Source organism: Panthera pardus, unplaced genomic scaffold, assembly GCF_024362965.1.
Source record: "Panthera pardus isolate Hobbes unplaced genomic scaffold, ASM2436296v1 HiC_scaffold_16, whole genome shotgun sequence".
Lineage (NCBI taxonomy): Eukaryota > Metazoa > Chordata > Mammalia > Carnivora > Felidae > Panthera > Panthera pardus.
Genome location: NW_026526721.1, coordinates 81,265,024 through 81,283,110, shown reverse-complemented (window position 1 = coordinate 81,283,110; position 18,087 = coordinate 81,265,024). Strand labels below are relative to the sequence as shown.

The 18,087-nt window shown below is 39.0% G+C and overlaps 1 protein-coding gene across 8 annotated transcripts in view; it reads left to right on the top strand.

Moving 5' to 3' along the window:
* The window catches only part of MAP3K13 (mitogen-activated protein kinase kinase kinase 13), a 169,163-nt gene that overhangs the window by 19,492 nt on the left and 131,584 nt on the right, over positions 1 to 18,087 (top strand). For 4 of the 8 annotated variants that reach the window (XM_019463399.2, XM_019463400.2, XM_019463402.2 and 1 more), the window contains one exon: positions 7,226 to 7,353. The exons of 2 other annotated variants lie outside the window; for them this stretch is intronic. The gene's annotated coding sequence lies outside the window, so the exon portion shown is untranslated. Of the gene's footprint in view, positions 1 to 7,225; positions 7,354 to 7,377; positions 7,923 to 18,087 lie in introns of those variants that run through there. 2 more of the 8 variants (XM_053903565.1, XM_019463405.2) reach the window with 2 other exon arrangements.

Here is an 18,087-nt window from a genome sequence, read left to right as displayed (position 1 = left end):
CTCTTGAAGCTTTATAAACCTGCCCTTAAATGACATTGACAAACAGACAGGCATTTGACTAAGCAAACATTTGCTGGATATACATGATGAATTAAAGTATTGTGATTCTGTAAATGTCTTTTGTGTGGTCTAAATACACAATGAAATGTTGACTGTTTAGAAAATAGCAAGAGGAGTTATTCATCCACAGGCTGGCAGTTTATTCGGTCCTGATTCTTTAAATCCATATTTTAGTTAATGTTAAAATTTGTGTATATGGTGCCTCATAAAATGATAGCATATTAAATTTTGTTTTAATTTTAATTACTGTCTAGCTTTCAAATCTCTTATTGTTGCACTCATGTGTGAGTCTGTAGGGCCTTTGTGAAAGATTCAGGGCCTGACCTGCAGTGTTCTGTAGAATTTCATGCTTTCTGTTCCCTACCATTCCATGTACTTCATACTATTACAGGGACAGCACATGCATTCACTATCTACTTTTGGACAAAGTAGGGCTCTTATAAAATATGCTTATTAAATATTGAGTAGATACACAATGTTTATAAAATATCTGTAGGGTTTATCGAATAACTATGTAGAAAACATATTACATTTCCCTATAGCCCAGTTTTAAAAAAGCTCTGTTACCTTTACCTCCAATATACCATATATATTCCTCTCTTCTCCCAAACTTCTCTTGCTCCCTCAGAGGTAACTAAAGTTCTGAATTTTTTTTTTGTTAATTTTCTTTTTTCAGTGGTTTTTATCACGCACTGTGTACCCCCAAATGGTATATTGATTAGTTTAACATGTTTTGGAACTTCATAAAAATGGAATCCTATCATGCGTGTTTTTCTGGGAATTTTTTTTTTTTTACTCAGAATTATATTTTTGTATTTATCTGTGTCAATGCACATAGCTATTGCTCATTAGTTTTCACTGCTGTATAATATTGCATTGTACAAGTACTCCAGAATTTATTAGCAGATGAATTGATCAATAGACATTTGAGATGCACCAGTTTTTAGATACTACAAACATTGTTCCTATATATACATATATTCCTGTATACGTATCTGGTATACATGTTCAAGAACTTCTCTGTCAATGTTTCTCAACCTTTTGCATGTCATGGCACACATAGGAAATGATAGGTAGTGTTTGTTTCACATGCTGCCTTAAAAGAACAAAGCCGTGTCTCTGGCCTGGGAGCTTCTGCTTGGCTGGAGAGCTGAGGAGAGCCATATCTGGGCACACCTGTAACCTGTTTGTTGCCTACCTGGGCACCATGGCACGGCAGTTGAGAAGCTCTGCTAGGGGGTGTGCCTGAGAGTTGAATTGCTGGTTGTAGAAACATGCTTCATTTCTTTCAGGAAATACCAAATTGCATGGTGGTATTAATAATTCCACTTACCTGACATTCAAAGTGCATGTATTCAATTCACATCCATGAATATATATTTAAGACGAAAAGGGAATCATTGAGAATTCTACCAATCTCATGATTATGAAGGTCAGGGGGGAAAAGAAAATAATGTATTGTTTATTCCCTAGGTTACCAATTCAGATTTGCTTTCTCGAAATATGATAATGTCAAAATTCCTTTAAAATGAGACCGCAGAGAGTTATAGGCCATGGGTGGTGTTAAGAAGTGATAACGCGCCCCCATAGTTGTTAGTTGTTTTTAATCATGAGAGCCAACAGCCTGGGCTGAATGAAATACTTGTGAGAGCTGTCATTCTATATTCTAGGTTTAGCGTTGCATTAGCTTTTTTTTTTTTTTTCTTAGCCTTGAAATGTAAGGGAGTGTATATAAGATGGAATATGAGAGGTGTTTGCTATATAGCTTTTAGTTTAAAAACCCAAACACTTAGAAAAGAAGCTGGTTTATTTTAACCATTCTTAAAGTTGATTTTCTTTTAAACAGTAAAAATCTCTTAAGTATCAGAATTGCACTAGGATAAGAAATGATGATAATTTCTCCATTCACATGACATCAGAGTAGACCATTGATTTTACAAAAATCACTAACCCTAGATAGTTTTTCCATGACATTTTCTTTTTTTTTAATGTTCATTTTTGAGAGAGAGAGAGAGAGGGAGAAAGGTAGAGAGAGAGGGAGACACAGAATCTGAAGTAGGCTCCAGGCTCTGAGCTGTCAGCACAGAGCTTGACACAGGGCTTGAACTCACGAACCATGAGATCACGACCTGAACCCAAATCAAGTTAAATGTTTAACTGACTGAGCCACCCATAAAGTTATTTTTTAAGTTCTAGGTATCCTGAATTTCAGTAGAAAGGGTACATTTCAGTATAGCTGGCCATTACATCAGTGCTTCTCAGATCTCTGCCCAAGAACCCTTTTAAAGAAGCAGAGAATGAATTTGTAGCCCTAGAATTTGGAAGGGGACCTCCTATAAGACATTCTATGCTTGAAATTTCAGGATTTGTCTTCAGAGCTCATGCATAGTTTGCATTCCTCTGTTTCAATATATTTTCTTCCAAACAAAATTGATGTTGCATACAGATCTATTTTGTGTTTTCAAGTATCTCAGTTTGAGAAGCATGATAATAGATGGGATCTCATTTCCCAAAGGCCTTTAAATTAGAAGTGCTTTCTTGTAAGAAAATTTTGACTTCTGTAATTTGGGTAATTTGGGTTCCATTTAGGCTTTACTGAAGGTGAAAAAGTTCTCTTGAGTGACCTCCTTTGCCATCAGCTATTTCTCTTGTTAACTGTCTTATGGACTTTTGTCTACCCTCATTTTTTGAACAGTGCATTTGATGGAACCCTTCTTCTTTAATCTTTCTTTTATCTTGGTTTCCAGGAAATTGCCATGTCCTACTTATTTTCTATCCCCTTTGACCATTCCTTCCCTGTCTCCTTTGCTACTCCTCTCTCCCCCTAATTGTGTTTCTGTCCCATGGCTCAGTTTTCGCTTCTTCGTCCTCAGTCTCTGTCATCTTTCTCAGCTACCCCAGTTCTGTGCCCTTACCAGGACTGTCACCCTGTAATGTCCAAATGCCTTTTGGACAATTGAGCTTGGACATTTTAGGGTCACTTCTTACTTGGCATTTATAAACTTATTCATATCCCCAGTGCCTTGCATAGAGCCTGGCATGAGGGTACCAGCAAATACTTATGAATGGATGAATGAATGAATGAATGAATGAACTTCATTCCCTTTTAAATAAGCTTCCTCCTCTCAGTTCCATCTTTTGTCACTGGCATCACTGATCTTATCTCTGCTTTCTGCTATTGCAAGTATTTTGTTGATTTTTTTTCTTTTGAAATGAATCTCATCTCCACATTAGCTCGTTTCATTGTATTTTCATAACTATTACCCTAATGCACCTCATGTCAAGATTACTCCCAGTTTCCCATCTGGCCTCTTTGATTCTAATCCCTCTTCTCTCCAAGCCATTGCCCCTGCAACTGCCCTAATAAGTGTTTAATATTTATTTATTGGTTTATGAAATTTTTTATTTTTGAGATAATTTTAGGTTTATAAAAAGTTGCAAAAATGGTACCTTCACTCAGTTTCTCCTGATGTTAACACCTCTCATAACTTTGGCTTGTTTGGCTTTGGCTTAATTTCAAAATTAAGAAATTAACATTGGTGCATGACAACTAAAATCCAGACTGTAAGTTTTCACCAGACTTTTTCCTACTGTACTTTTTCTTTTATTTTAGAGAAAGAGGGAGACAGTAAGGGAGAGGGGAAGAGAGAGAGAGAGAGAGAGAGTGAGAATCTTAAGCAGGCTCCATGCTCAGCACAGAGCCCGATGCAGGGCTCGATCCCATGACCCTGGAATCTTGATCTGAGCCAAAATCAAGAGTTGGACTGCTCAACTGACTGAGCCACCCAGGCACCCCACTACTATACTTTTTTCTATTCCAGAATACAACATTGCTATTTAGCACACCTATCAATTTTTAAATAGGTAATATCAACTTTGGTGAGAATTCAAAACAGACAAAAGGATATAGAAGTTTCCTTCATACCTCTGAACTATAACTATCCTGTCTCTTCCTTAAAGACGACCCATTGTTTCTGGTTTCTTGGATATTCTTCCTAAGAGATTCTCTGAATACATAACTCATATACATACACACACATACTCTTTCATACATACACAAATAGTTGCATTCAAAATATGCTGGTCTATCTTTTTTAAAATTTGTTATAGTTTCATTATTTTAATCAATAACACAAAGTTGCTTTTTTTTTTTTTAAATTCTAGTGTCTTATTGGATATCTGTACTGTAATTTGATTTGCCAGTTCCCTACTGATTGACCCCTTTTACCTTTGCAAACAATTCTCTCTGTTGAATATCCACCAACATACATCATTTTACATGTGTATGTTTTTAGTTACTACTAGGTAAAAGGGAATGCACATTCATAATTTGATTGCCAATTTGCATTTTAGAGTTTCCACCATTTTATCCTCTATTATTTCCCTATAGCCTCACCAAAATTGTGTCTTATGAGACTTTGAATTTTGCCAATTTGATAGGTTAAAATATAGCTTAAAATTATGTCATTGTACCTTCAATTTATATTTCTCTTATTAAAAATGAGGTGGAGTGTCTTTACATGTATTTAAGAGCCATTTACATTTTCTTCTGTGAACTCTTCATATACTTTCCCATTTTTCAATTAGGCTATTAAAGCACTACTGTTATTATTTCATTTTCTTGCTTTAAAATCCTTTAATTCTTGGGGCATCTGGGTGGCTCAGTCGGTTGAGCACCTGGCTTTTGATTTCAGCTCAGGTCATGATCTCGAGGTCCGTGGAATTGAGCACCCCCTCCCCACTGATGCTGTCAGCATGCAGCCTGCTTAGGATTCTCTCTTTCCCTCTCTCTGCCCCTCCCCTACTTGGGCACACACGCTCATGCTCTCTCTCTCAAAAATAAACTTTAAAAAATAATCTTTTACTTCTTTCTATTTTCTCCTGTGTTAAGTTGAAGTCCTAGTCCCCCTTTTAAGACTACATCATATGTTTCAACCCCAGTTCACACTACCTTCCAATAACCACTATCGCTCTAACCAGCTGGGTTTTTATACTCTCCCAAGGGTGCCCTGTGCTCATTCCTTCCACCATGCCTTCTTTCATAGTGTTTCCCCTATCCCCCTCTCCATTCACATATCCTCTTTTGAGACAGAATTAGTTATCACTTCCTTCAATTGGATAAACTTTCTTTTAATTTCAAGTAGACTTCTAGAAAGAATAATTAACTGATAGTTTGTAAACTTTTTTTTTAAGTTTGTTTGCTTATTTATTTATTTAATTATTGGGAAAGAAAGAGAAAGACAGTGCCAGTTGGGGAGGGGCAGAGAGGGAGGGAGAGAGAGAAACCCAAGCAGGCACTGCTTTGTCAGCATAGAGTCCAAGGCAGGGCTCAATCTCTCAAACCATGAGATCATGATCTGAACCAAGATCAAGAGTCAGACACTTAACTGACTGAACCATCCAGGCACCCTGATAGTTTGTAAACTCTTAACAAAGAAAATGATAATCATTGAGACAGCACCAAACTATTAAAAAACAAAAACTGCTCATATCAACCTAACCACATCTCCATTTCCAGTATGCTGTGGACACATCTTTATTTATTAAGGCATTTTATTCTCTTGATATGTGTGAGAAATTAAAAAAAAAAGTAAGCTGTATGAGAGTAGGTGGTTTGTAGCTGATCAAACTTGTGTACCCAAAGAAGTTTCCTTTTTTATGTTTATGTATATATTGTGTGAGAGTGAGCGTGCACTGGGGAAAGACAGAGAGAGAGGGAGAGAGAGAATCCCAAGCAGGCTCCATGCTGTTAGCTCAGAGCCTGATGTGGGGCTTGATCTCACCAACCATGAGATCATAACCTGAGCTAAAGTCAAGGGTAGGATGCTTAACCAACTGAGCATCCAGGCGCCTCCCAAAGAGTTTTGTTTCATGATCAGTGTCAAACTGAAGATCTCTAATAACAAAAATTTGTCCTCCATTTCAGAACTCTGTTTTTGATCTTGATTGGTCAATGTTTATTTACTAATAACTTGATGGATACATGAGAATTAAGTAAATGCAGTTAGGCTTAAAAAGGTACTTCCTATGACAGTACAGAGGCATGATTAAACATAATCTTAATCGTTGGGAAGGATGGGCTAAAACAAATAAGGTGAAATTTCAATTGAACATAAAGCTCTGCATTTCATCTCCAAAATTAGTTGAAAGAAAGAATGAGGGTAGAGTCAGGCACCTGGTGTGATAAGGAGTCCACCAAGTGTGGCATCAGAATAAGGAACTTAGTAGTTCCACAATTAGTTTTTTCTTTATCAGACTTCATTTGGAGTATACTATTCAGTTTTGGTATTAAATTTTCAAAGGAAATTAATTTTGAAATTAAAGTACCTGTATTATGTTTCTATTGCGGTCATGATGAATTATCACAAACTTAGCGGACTAAAGCAATGCATGTTTATTATCTTACAGTTCTGTAGGTGAGAAATCCAACACAAAGGGGTGCCTGGGTGGCTTCGTTAGCCCCCTGACTCTTGATCTTGGCTCAGGTCATGATCTCACCGTTCATGGGATCTAGCCCCGAGGTGGGCTCTGCCCTAGAAAGGTGGAGTCTGCTTGGGATTTTCTCTCTCTCTCTCTGCCCCTCCCCCACTTGCACACGTGTTCTCTCTCAAAATAAATAAACATTAGGAAAAAAAAATCCAACACGGATCTCAATAGGCTAAAACTGTGGTATCATCAGGGCTGCATCTCTTTCTGGAGGATCTAGAAGAGAATCTGTTTTCCTGCCTTTTCTAGCTTCTAGTGGTTCCCTTCCTTCCCCTTCAAAGCCAGCAGAAGCAAGTCCAGTCCTCACTGACCACAGCTGAGAAAGGCTCACTGCTTTTAAAGGATTCGTGTGGTCAGATTGGCCCCATCTGGATGATCTCCCCCATCTAAAAGTCCTTAACCTTAACCACATTGCCAAAGTCCCTTGTGCCATGTAAAGTAACATATTCACAGCTTCTGGTGATAAGAGAATGGACATCTTTGTGGGGGACCATTATTCTGCCTACCACAGTTCTAACTGCAGAAGATCACCAGGATAGAGAAGGGGCTAATTGGATAGAGAAGCAGACTAAGAAGAATTGAAGATGATCCCCAAATATGTTGCCTAGGAGAGAATGAGATAATGTTTATAAAGTGATTAGTGCAGTAAGTACATAATAAATGGTTTCTGCTTCAACAGCTAATGCTACAAATTACAGAAATACAGTAGCTCAGAAGAGAAAGAAGCTTGGGGATGTGGAAGAAGATGAAGCAGCATAACATTTTATCTTGCCAAGAACAGAATTCGGGATCCACTTTTACTCTTAGGTAAGCAGGTGGTTTCAATGTCAGAAAGAACTAAGTTTAACAAGAACTCTGCATTATTCCCCTAACTAGTGAAAGAGAGGGAATGAAGGTGGGGGAGAAGCAACTTTCTGGTCTCTTTTTTGCCATGATTGCACAATGTATAGATTCTAAGGACAAGAGAAAACTTTTATTAAAAGAAAACACGGCTTTTGAAGCTCAGAGGAACGACTACATTAGTTTTTCCCCCAGGAACATATGGGAAAGGAACGTCCTCAGAAACCAAAGCCCAACTATCAGAGATTAAGAGATTTTTCAGGCTCACCTTATGATCTTCCTTGCGTTTGTCTCTTTAAACACGTTGAACTCGACCTTAAAGAAGCTGCTGATAAATAGTGGTCAAGCAGTAGTTAAATTAACAAACCCTCCCACCTCGCTCCACTGGGTGGTAGCTTCCAAGGCCACAGTAAACGTGTATCAGTGTGAACCTGATCCAGAAACAGCCAGGAAGGGAACAAAGTTTAGTCTGTGAGGAAATAGGTGGCTGCCGGTAGTTTCATGCTGTCTGTCCAGATTTCACTTTGCTGTGTGGTGTAAGTAATTTTTTTTTAAAATACATTCCAATGTAGAAAGATGGTGGGAATAATTTCCATCTTAGATTAAAATAAGGTCTTGCCTGGTGTAAATCTTGTGTAACTACACTTAGTTAAAAGAAAGCTTCAGCATTTTAAAAAATGAAGAGGAACACCATGAAATTTTTCAGCAGGTGTTCTGCTAAAACGGGTCCTGCTTGCATAAGATGGCTTTTAATGTCTTGTCTTTGGCTGAGTGAAGATGTTTGCGGCCAGAAAATAATACCTAGAAATAATCTTAGGTAGTGCTTAGATTTCTCCCCTGTGCTCTTTCCAGCGGCTTTTCCTTTAGTTCAGGTTCATGTTACAAGTTTATGTTAGCAAATATTTAATAGTCTTTCAGATAAACTGGGGGTTTTGTGATCCAAAGAAATGAAATGAATGAAAATAAAGTAGAACTTAATACAATGTAATAAGCTGTTGAGAGCCTAGATTTAAGAACAGTATAAAGTGTTTTCAAAGGGGAGGGACTTGGTGAAATAGAGGGAAATGGCAAGCAGCTTTAGGAATTTCATGCAACTTTGTAGAAATCTGTTTTAAGATTTTGACATGCATACTAATTTCCCAGTCTAAATTCCCAGTACAATAAAATTTCATATATTAAATTGGAATTGTTGTATTTCAGCTGTTGCAGTTCAACGTTGATAAAGATTCCAGGAACTACACACATCGTTACACAAACATTGACTTTATTGAGTGCGGCTCTAAGAATGTTAAGTTTGCATTTGGTGTTGGAGAAGTTGATATTTTCTTTTTCTGTTTTGCCACATGTATTTTAAAAAAAACACTCCTGGTACAGGACAATTTTATGACTTTTAATATAGAAACAAAGTTTGATGTCATTAATATATAAAAGTTATAAATGCCACCTGTTAGCCAGTAGCCTTTCAAATCAATCAAGGAGTGCTGAGGATACACATTGTTTATGTAGAAGTAAGTACACAAGGTTTCCCCTTTCCTCTGTCTTTATCTCAGATCTCAGGGACATCCAGTCTGTTTCTCTAGACTGCCTCATATTTCTGCAGGACTGAGCGGAAGCCCAGATGATGGTAATTGGCCCCAACTGACCATGGGTGGAATAGAAGCCCAAGACACACTGTCCTAAGCAGGTTCTAGGACTGTAATAAAGTGAAACATTTACTCACCCTTTAGCTTGCTGAATCTCCATGATTCTTGGTTCCTGAGCTGATTCATTCCTCCCACTCAATAGCCTCTCCTGGGCCAGGTTACTTATAGTTGTTGGTTGTTGGTGGGCAGTGGTGGAAAGGTCCTAGGAAGGGAGTCAGCATGGCAGGTGGCTCTATTGCCAGGGAAGAAGCTCTTTCAATCTTTTAACAACCTGGAAGGCCATACAAGGGTGTACCAGCTGAATCGTAAGAACATTTTGGATATTTTTTCATTTGTTTTTCTATTTTTAATTGACATTTTTATAGTTAGGGTTCTGTCTAAGCCTGAGGTCTGGTTGGAAGCCTCTTTGGTGCTAGGAAAGGACACAAGGCCACAGATGAAACTTTGGTTCACTGCTCCTGGATGGAAGGGATTTGGGACCTCACACAAACCCTGAACCACAGGATGGTGATGTTCTCTTCATCCCCAGGTGTCTGCTAAGTCATGCCCCCCTCCCTTCATGGGAGCTGAGTAGGAAGGGTGCCCTTTTTCTTTTTTTTTAAATTCCAATGTACTTAATGTACAGTGTTATATTAGTTTCACTTGTACAATATAGTGATTCAACAATTCTATACATTACTCAGTTCTCATCATGCTAAGTGTACTCTTAATTTCCTTCACCTATTTCACCCATCCCCCCCCCCCCCATACTGCTCTGTTTGATCTCCATAGTTAAGAGACTGGCTTTTGGTTTGTCTACCTTTTCTTTGTATATTTGTTTCTTTTTTTTTAGAGAGAGAGCTCACAAGCAGGGGAGAGAGGGGCAGAAGGAGAGAGAGAGAGAGAGAGAGAGAGAGAGAGAGAGAGAGAGAGAGAGAGAGAATCCCAAGCAGGCTCTGTTGGAGCCCTGATGTTGGAGCCCCAATGTGGGGGTTGATCCATGCTGGACCCTGGGATCATGAATCTGAGCTGAAATCAAGAGTCAGACGCTCAACCAAATGAGCCAACCAGGAGGTCCTGTTTTGTTTCTTACATTCCACATATGTGTGAAATCATATGGTATTTCTCTTTCTGACTGGCTTATTTCACTTAGCATTATACTTTCTAGATCCATCCATACACACACACACACCACATCTTCTTTATTCATCTATTAATGGACACTTGGGCTGCTTCTATAATTTGACTGTTGTAAATTATGCTGCAATAAACATAGGGGTGCATGTAACCCTTTGAATTAGTGTTTTTGTATTCTTTGTGTAAATACCCAGTAGTGCAATTGCTGGAGCATATGGTAGCTCTATTTTTTTTTTTTTTAATTAAAAACTTTTTAGTTAATTTATTTTGAGAGAGACAGCACAGCAAGGGAGGGGCAGAGAGAAGGAGAGACAGAATCCCAAGCAGGCTCTGCGATGTAAGCACAGAGCCTCATGTGGGGCTTGAACTCACAAACCTTGAGATCATGACCTGAGCTGAGATCAAGAGTCAGACACTTAACTGACTGAGCCACTCAGGCGCCCCAAGGTAGCTCTATTTTTAATGAGGAACCTCCATACTGTCTTACACTGTAGCTACACCAGTTTGTATTGCCACCCACAATGCACGAGGGTTCCTTTTTCTCTACATCCTCACCAGTACTTGTTGTTTCTTGAGTTTTTTATTTTAGCCATTCTGACAGGTGCGAGGTGATATCTCATTGGGCTTTTGATTTGCATTTCCCTGATGATGAGTCATGTTGAGCATTTTTTTATGTCTGTTGGCCATCTGTATGTCTTCTTTGGAGAAATACCTGTTCGTGTCTTCTGCCCATATTTTAATTGAATTTTTTTTTTTTTTTTTTTTTGGTGTTGACTTGTATAAGTCCTTCATATATTTTGCATACTGACCTTTAATTGGATATGTCATTTGCAAATATCTTCTCCCATTCAGTAAGTTGTCTTTTAGTTTTGTTGATTATTTCCTTTGCTGTACAGAAGCTTTTTATTTTGATGTCTCAGTAGTTTATTTTTGCTTTTGTTTATCTTTCTTCAGGAGACATATCTTTGGTCTGAAAAAAATGCATGTTATGACTTAAATCTTTTTGCATTTTTTGAGACTTGTTTTGTGGCCTAATATGTGATCTGTTCTGGAGAATGTTCTGTGTACACTTGAAAAGAATGTGTATTCTGCTTTGTTGTTATGGCCAATGTCAGAAAAATTACTGCCTTGGCTCTCTTTAGGATTTTTATGGTTTCAGGCCTCACATTTAGGTCTTTGATCCACTTTGAGTTTATTTTTGTGTATGGTGTAAAAAAGTGGTCCAGTTTCATTCTTTTGTATGTACCTGTCCAGTTTTTCCAACACCATTTGTTGAAGCGACTTTTTCCCATTGGATATTCTTTCCTGCTTTGTTGAAGACTAATTGACCATATAATATAGGTTTATTCTAGGCCTTTTATTCTGTTCTATTGATCTATGTTTCTGTTTTTGTGCCAGTACCATACCGTTTTGATTACTACAGCTTTGTAATATAACTTAAGTCTGAAATTGTAATATCTCCTGTTTTGTTGTGTTTTTCAAGATTGCTTTGGCTACTCAGAGTCTTTGTGGTTCTATACAAATTTTAGGATTGTTTGTTCTAGTTCTGTAAAAAATGCTGGTGGTATTTTGATAGGGATTGCATTAAATGTGTAGATTACTTGGGGTAGTATGGACATTTTAACAATATTTGATCTTCCAATTAATGAGCATGAAATGTCTTTATATTTCTTTGTGTCATCTTCAATTTCTTTCATCCATGTTTTATACTTTTCAGAGTACAGGTCTTTCACCTCATTGGTTAAGTTTATTCCTAGGTATTATTTTTGGTGCAGTTGAAATGGGGTAGTTTTTTAAATTTCTCTTTCTGCTGCTTCATTATTAGTATATAGAAATGCAGTGGATTAGGGGCACCTGGGTGGCTCAGTAAGTTCAGCATCAGACTCTTGATTTCAGTGCAGGTGATGATCTCATTGTTCGTGAGTATGAACTTAGGGTATTCTCTCTCCCTCTCTGTATCTCTGACACCCATGCTTGCTCTCTTGCTCTCTTAAAATAAATAAACTTTAAAAATGCAATGGATTTCTGTACATTGATTTTTATATTCTGAGACCTTACTGAATTCATTTATCAATTCTAGTAGTTGTTTGGCGGAGTATCTCAGATTTTCTACATAAAGTATCATATCATCTGCAAATAGCGAAAGTTTTACTTTTTCCTTACCAGCTTTTTCTTATCTGATTGCTATGGCTAGGATTTCCAGTACTATGTTGAATAAAAGTGATGAGAGTGGACATCCTTGTCTTGTTATTGAACTTAGGGGAAAAGCTCTCAGTTTTTCCCCATCAAGTATGATGTTAGCTGTGGGTTTTTCATATGAGGCCTTTAATATGTTGAGGTATGTTCCCTCTAATCTTCATTGAAGGTTTTTATCATGAATGGGTGTTGTAGTTTGTCAAATGCTCCTTCTGAATCTATTGAAATTATCATATGGTTCTTATCCTTTCTCTTGTTGATGTGATGTATCATGTTGATTGATTTGTGAATATTGAACCAGTCTTGCATCCCAGGAATAAATCCCACTTGATCATGGTGAATGATTTTTTTTAGTGTATTGTTGGGTTCAGGTTGCTAATATTTTGTTGAAGGTTTTTGATCTATGTTCATCAGAGATATTGGCCTGTAGTTCTTTTATTTGGTGATGTCTTAATCTGGTTTCCGTGTCAGGGTAACGTTGGCCTCATAGAATGAATTTGGAAGCTTTCCTTCCTCTTCTATTTTTTGGAAAAGTTTAGGAAGAATAGGTATTAGCTCTTCTTTAAGTGTTTGGTAGAATTCAGCTGTGTAGGCATCTGGTCCTGGACTTTCGTTTGTTGTGAGTTTTTTGATTATTGATTCAATTTCAGTACTGGTAATTGGTTTGTTAAAATTTTCTATTTCTTCTTCATTTTTGGTAGTTTATGTGTTTCTAGGAATTCATCCAGTTCTTCTAGATCATCCAATTTGTTGTCATATAATTTTTTTTTAAATTTTTTTTTAATGTTTTTATTTATCTTTGAGACAGAGAGAGACCGAGCATGAGGAGGGGAGGGGCAGAGAGAGAGGGAGACACAGAATCGGAAGCAGGCTCCAGGCTCTGAGCTGGCAGCACAGAGCCCCACGCGGGGCTCGAACTCACGGACCGCGAGATCATGACCCGAGCTGAAGTCGGACGCTTAACCGACTGAGCCACCCAGGCGCCCCTCATAATATTCTCCTTGTGTTTTTGTGGTATTGGTGGTTATTTCCCCTCTTTCTGATTTTGTTTACTTGAGTCCTCCCTCTCTCTTTTTATAAATCTGGCTAGAGGTTTATCCATTTTGTTGATTTTTTTCAAAGAACCAGTTCCTGGTTTCATTGATCTGTTCTATTGTTTCTGTTTTTTCATTTCTGTATCATTTATTTCTGGTCTAATCTTTATTTCCTTCTTTCAGCTGGTGCTGGTTTTGAGTTTTGTTTGTTGTTCTTTTCTAAGTCCTTTAGGTGTAAGGTTAGGTTGAGTTGTTTTCTTGCTTCTTGAGGTAGGCCTGTATTGTTATAAACTACCCTCTTAGAACCACTTTTGTTAATTAAAATAAAAACAAAACCGCTTTTGTTTTAGACCATTGTATTTTCATTTTCATTTTCATTTGTCTCCATGTAATTTAATCTGTATGTATTTGTGGCCTTTGAGATTTTTTTCTTGTGGTTGATTTCTAGTTTAATGGTGTTGTGGTCTGAAAAATGCATGTTATGACTTGAATCTTTGTGCATTTGTTGAGTCTTGTTTTGTGGCCTAATATATGATCTATTCTGGAGAATGTTCTGTGTGCACTTGAAAAGAATGTGTATTCTGCTTTTTTAGGATGGAATGTTCTGAATATATCTGTTAGAGCCATCTGATTCAATGTATCATTCAAAGCCACTGTTTCCTTATTGATTTCTGTTTGGATGATCTGTCTGATGTTGTAAGTGGAGTGTTAGAATCCCCTACTATTATTGTATTACTATTGATAAGTTCCTTTATATTTGTTACTAACTGTTTTATGTATATAGGATCTTCCATGTTGGGTGCATAAATATTTACAATTGTTATGTCTTCTTGTTGGATTGTCCCCTTTTATGATTATATAGTGTTCTTCTCTGTCTCTTGTTACAGTCTTTGTTTAGTCTATTTTGTTTGCTTTAAGCATTGCTACCCTGGCTTTCTTTTCACATAAGTTTGCATGATAACTGTTTCTCCATGACCTCACTTTCAATCTGCATGTGTCTATAGGTCTGAAATGAGTCTCCTGTAGGCAGCATATTCTTTTCTGTACCTTCTCTTGCTCTCTTCTCTCATGATAAGTTGGCTTTCTTTAGTGATATACTTGGATTCATTGCTCTTTATTCTTTGCATATCTATTACTGGTTTTTGATTTGTGGTTACCATTAGGTCTGTATATAAAACATCTTCTGCATATAGAAGTCAATATTAAGTTGATGGTTGCTTAAGTCTGAACCCATTCTTTATTCCTCCTCCTCTCAACGTTTTAGGTATATAGTGTCATACATTACATCCTTTTTTGTGTGTGTGAGTCCTGTGACTGATTAATACAGATATACTTTACTGCTTTTGTGCTTCCTACTTTTCTTACTCATACTTATGGTCTTTCCTTTCCACTCAAAGCATACATTTCTTGTAGGGCTGGTTAAATGGTCATGAATTTCTTTCACTTTTGTTTGTCTGGGAAACTCTATTTCTCCTTCTATTCTGAATGATAGTCTTGCTGGATGGAGTGTTCTTGGCTACAGATTTTTTTCCTTTCAGCACATTAAATATATCATGCCACTCCTTTCTGGCCTGCAGAATTTCTGCTAACAGCCTTACAAGGTTTCCCTTGTATGCAAGGGTCTTTTTTTTCTCTTGCTTCTTTTAAAATTCTCTCTTTATCACTACTTTTTTGCCATTTTAATTACTATATGTCTTGGTTTGGACCTGTTTGGGTTGATTTTGTTGGGGGATCTCTGTGCCTTTTGGATCTGAATTTCTGTTTCCTTCCCTTGATTTGGGATGTTTTCAGCTATTTTTTCTTCAGATAAATTTTCTGCCCCCTTTTCTCTTTCTTCTTCTAGGATCCCTATAATATGAATGTTATTATGCTTGATGGAGTCACTGAGTTCCCTAAGTCTATTCTCATTTTGCATAATTTTGTTCTGTCACCTGCTCAGCTTTTTCATTACTCTTTCCTCCAGATTGATGATTCATTCTTATGCTTCCTCTAGTCTGCTATTTATTCCATCTACTGGATTTTTATTTTCATTTATTATTTCATCTCTGATTGGTTCTTTTTTATCTGTTTGTTAACAGTCTCATTGATGTCCTCCACTTTTTTCTCAAGTCCAGTGAGTATCTTTGTGACTGTTACTTGAAATTTTTTACCGGCATATTACCTATCTCCATTTCATTTCGTTCTCGTGCTGTGATTTTATCCTGTTCTTTCATTTGGGACATATTCCTCTCTTTTCTCATTTTGTCTAACTCTCTATGTCTGTTTCTGTGTGTTAGAAAAGTCAGCTATGTCTCCTGACCTTGAAAGCATTGGCCTTATGAAGAAGAGATCCTGTAGTGCTCCACAATGCAGTGTCCTCTCTAGAACCTGGCACTGCAGGGGTGTCTCATATGTGTGTTGCATGCTACTTTTTGGCTGTTGTGACTGAGCTGCTTTTTCCCACAGTCCAGTCATCTCCAATGGCTCTCTTTGCCTGTTGTGGGCAGGGTTTGGTACCTATGTTGTTAGTGGGCCGATCTGGGGCTGCCTTTGGCTTGAGTTTAGTCAGACCAGGCATTTGCCAGAGATGTAGTAGCACCAAACTGCAGGGTGCTTTCCCTGTTTGTCCCCTAAGAAGTTTTTGTTGTTGGAGGAGGCCTGCAATCAGACCAGCTGTCTGCCCCAGCACATTTGTGGGGCCATAGTCTGATTTGTGTGTGTATCTTTCCCTGTCCCCAGGGCAGGAGTCTCTTTGGATTGGTGCTGGCCCCTGTCGGGGCTGCTTGCACACTGCCAGGCTTGTGGCCCTGGTTTGAGTGGACTCTAACTGATAGTCTGTTGGAGGGGCTAGGGGCGCCTGGGTGGCTCAGTCGGTTGAGCATCCGACTTCGGCTCAAGTCATGATCTCACAGCTAGTGAGTTTGAGCCCCATGTTGTGCTCTGTGTTGACAGCTCAGAACCTGAAGTCTGCTTCGGATTCTGTGTCCCTCTCTCTGACTCTCCCTCACTCATGCTCTGCTCTGTCTCTCTCTGTCTCTGTCTCTCTCTCAAGAATAAATAAAACATTAAAAAAAAAAAAAGAAAGTCTATTGGAGGGGGTAGATCTGCAACATGCTTCGGGGCAAGGCTGTAGTGCCTGCAAGATTTGGACATGGGAAGAAGGGACGTGCCTCTGCTGCTGGGAACAGGACTGGCTGGGCTAATCCATAAAATACATGGACGTGGTGCATGCAATTTTAACAAGGTGTGTGCAGGGCCTCTATGAAAGGGGATCCACTGCTCCTGCTGTCAGGATTGAGGCTCCATAAAGTACATGGGTCAGAAGACCTGGTGTTTGCAAGGTTTGCTCAGGTGTCTTGGGGAGGGGACCTGCAGCACCTGGACTGAGGCAAGCTTGGCTAACGGGGGCCAGGGCTTGGTGTAAGCAAGCTAGGTAGGGAATGTTGGTGCTGTGCAGGTGACTGTGTGTTTATGCCGGGGGGCAGGTGAGGGAAATAGCACCTGCCAGCTCCTTTGTTCCTGCAGGAGTCTCCCTATAATCCCTAACTTTCCAGGACAGGCTCTAAGATGAGTAAATACCTCTCCTTCCCATATGCCCCAGGCATTTTCAAACTACTGCTTCCATGTTGTATCTTCCTGAGCTGTTCATTGTGCTGTCTCTCTAAGGGTAAGAGCGCAGTTTCCTATCACTCTCCAAAGCTCCCCCAGAACTGAGCTCACTGATTTTTAAAATTCCAGGCTTTAAGTCCCACTGGTTGTAAGTACTTGCAAAATCCAGCCCCTCTAGTTTTCAAAGCCAAATGTTATGGGGATTCATCTTCCCCTTGTGGGCTTCCAGGTTATGACACCGGGACACTGTGACATCTATTTCTTCCCTTCTCTGAGTTCACTCGTCCCTCCCTCCGGCAGACAGTCCTGTGGGTCCATTTAGCTTTCCCACTGCGTCTCTGACCTTCCTATCCTCTTTGATGTGGCCTCTTCTTTACATTTAGTTGTAGAGTTTGCTCTGCCAGTCTTCGGGTCATTTTCTGGGTTACTTACACTGATGTGAATGTTATCTGGTTGCATCCATGGGACAAGGTGAGCTCAGGGTCCTCCTACTCGACCTTCTTCCTAGCCTTTGGGCTCCTTTCAGATATTTTTAAAAACCTTCTGTAAGAGCCTCTAACATCCAAACCCTTGCTCCTGCCCTACAAAGCCCACATGATCTACCTTCTGACCATCTGTTTAACATCATTATCTACCATTGTTCCCTTCACACAGTTTGCTCCAGCTAAGTAAGTGTTTTTACTGCTTCTGGAACACAGCAAACTTGTTCATGCCTCAGGGTCTTTGCTGCCTGGAAAGCTCTTCCCTGTATTGTTTCTTCCTTCTTTTCATTCAGATCTCTACTCAAATACCTCCTCTTCTGAGGCACTACTGCCCAACTTCTGCCACATTGCCCTTTTTTCCTTTACCTTAATTGACTTTTAACAATAGCCGGGGCGCCTGAGTGGCTCAGTCGGTTAAGCGTCCGACTTCGCTCAGGTCATGATCTCGCCGACTTCGCTCAGGTCATGATCTCGCGGTCCGTGAGTTCGAGCCCCGCGTCGGGCTCTGTGCTGACAGCTCGGAGCCTGGAGCCTGTTTCAGATTCTGTGTCTCCCTCTCTCTCACCCTCCCCTGTTCATGCTCTGTCTCTCCCTGTCTCCAAAATAAATTTTAAAAAGTTAAAAAAAAATAGCTACCTAGCA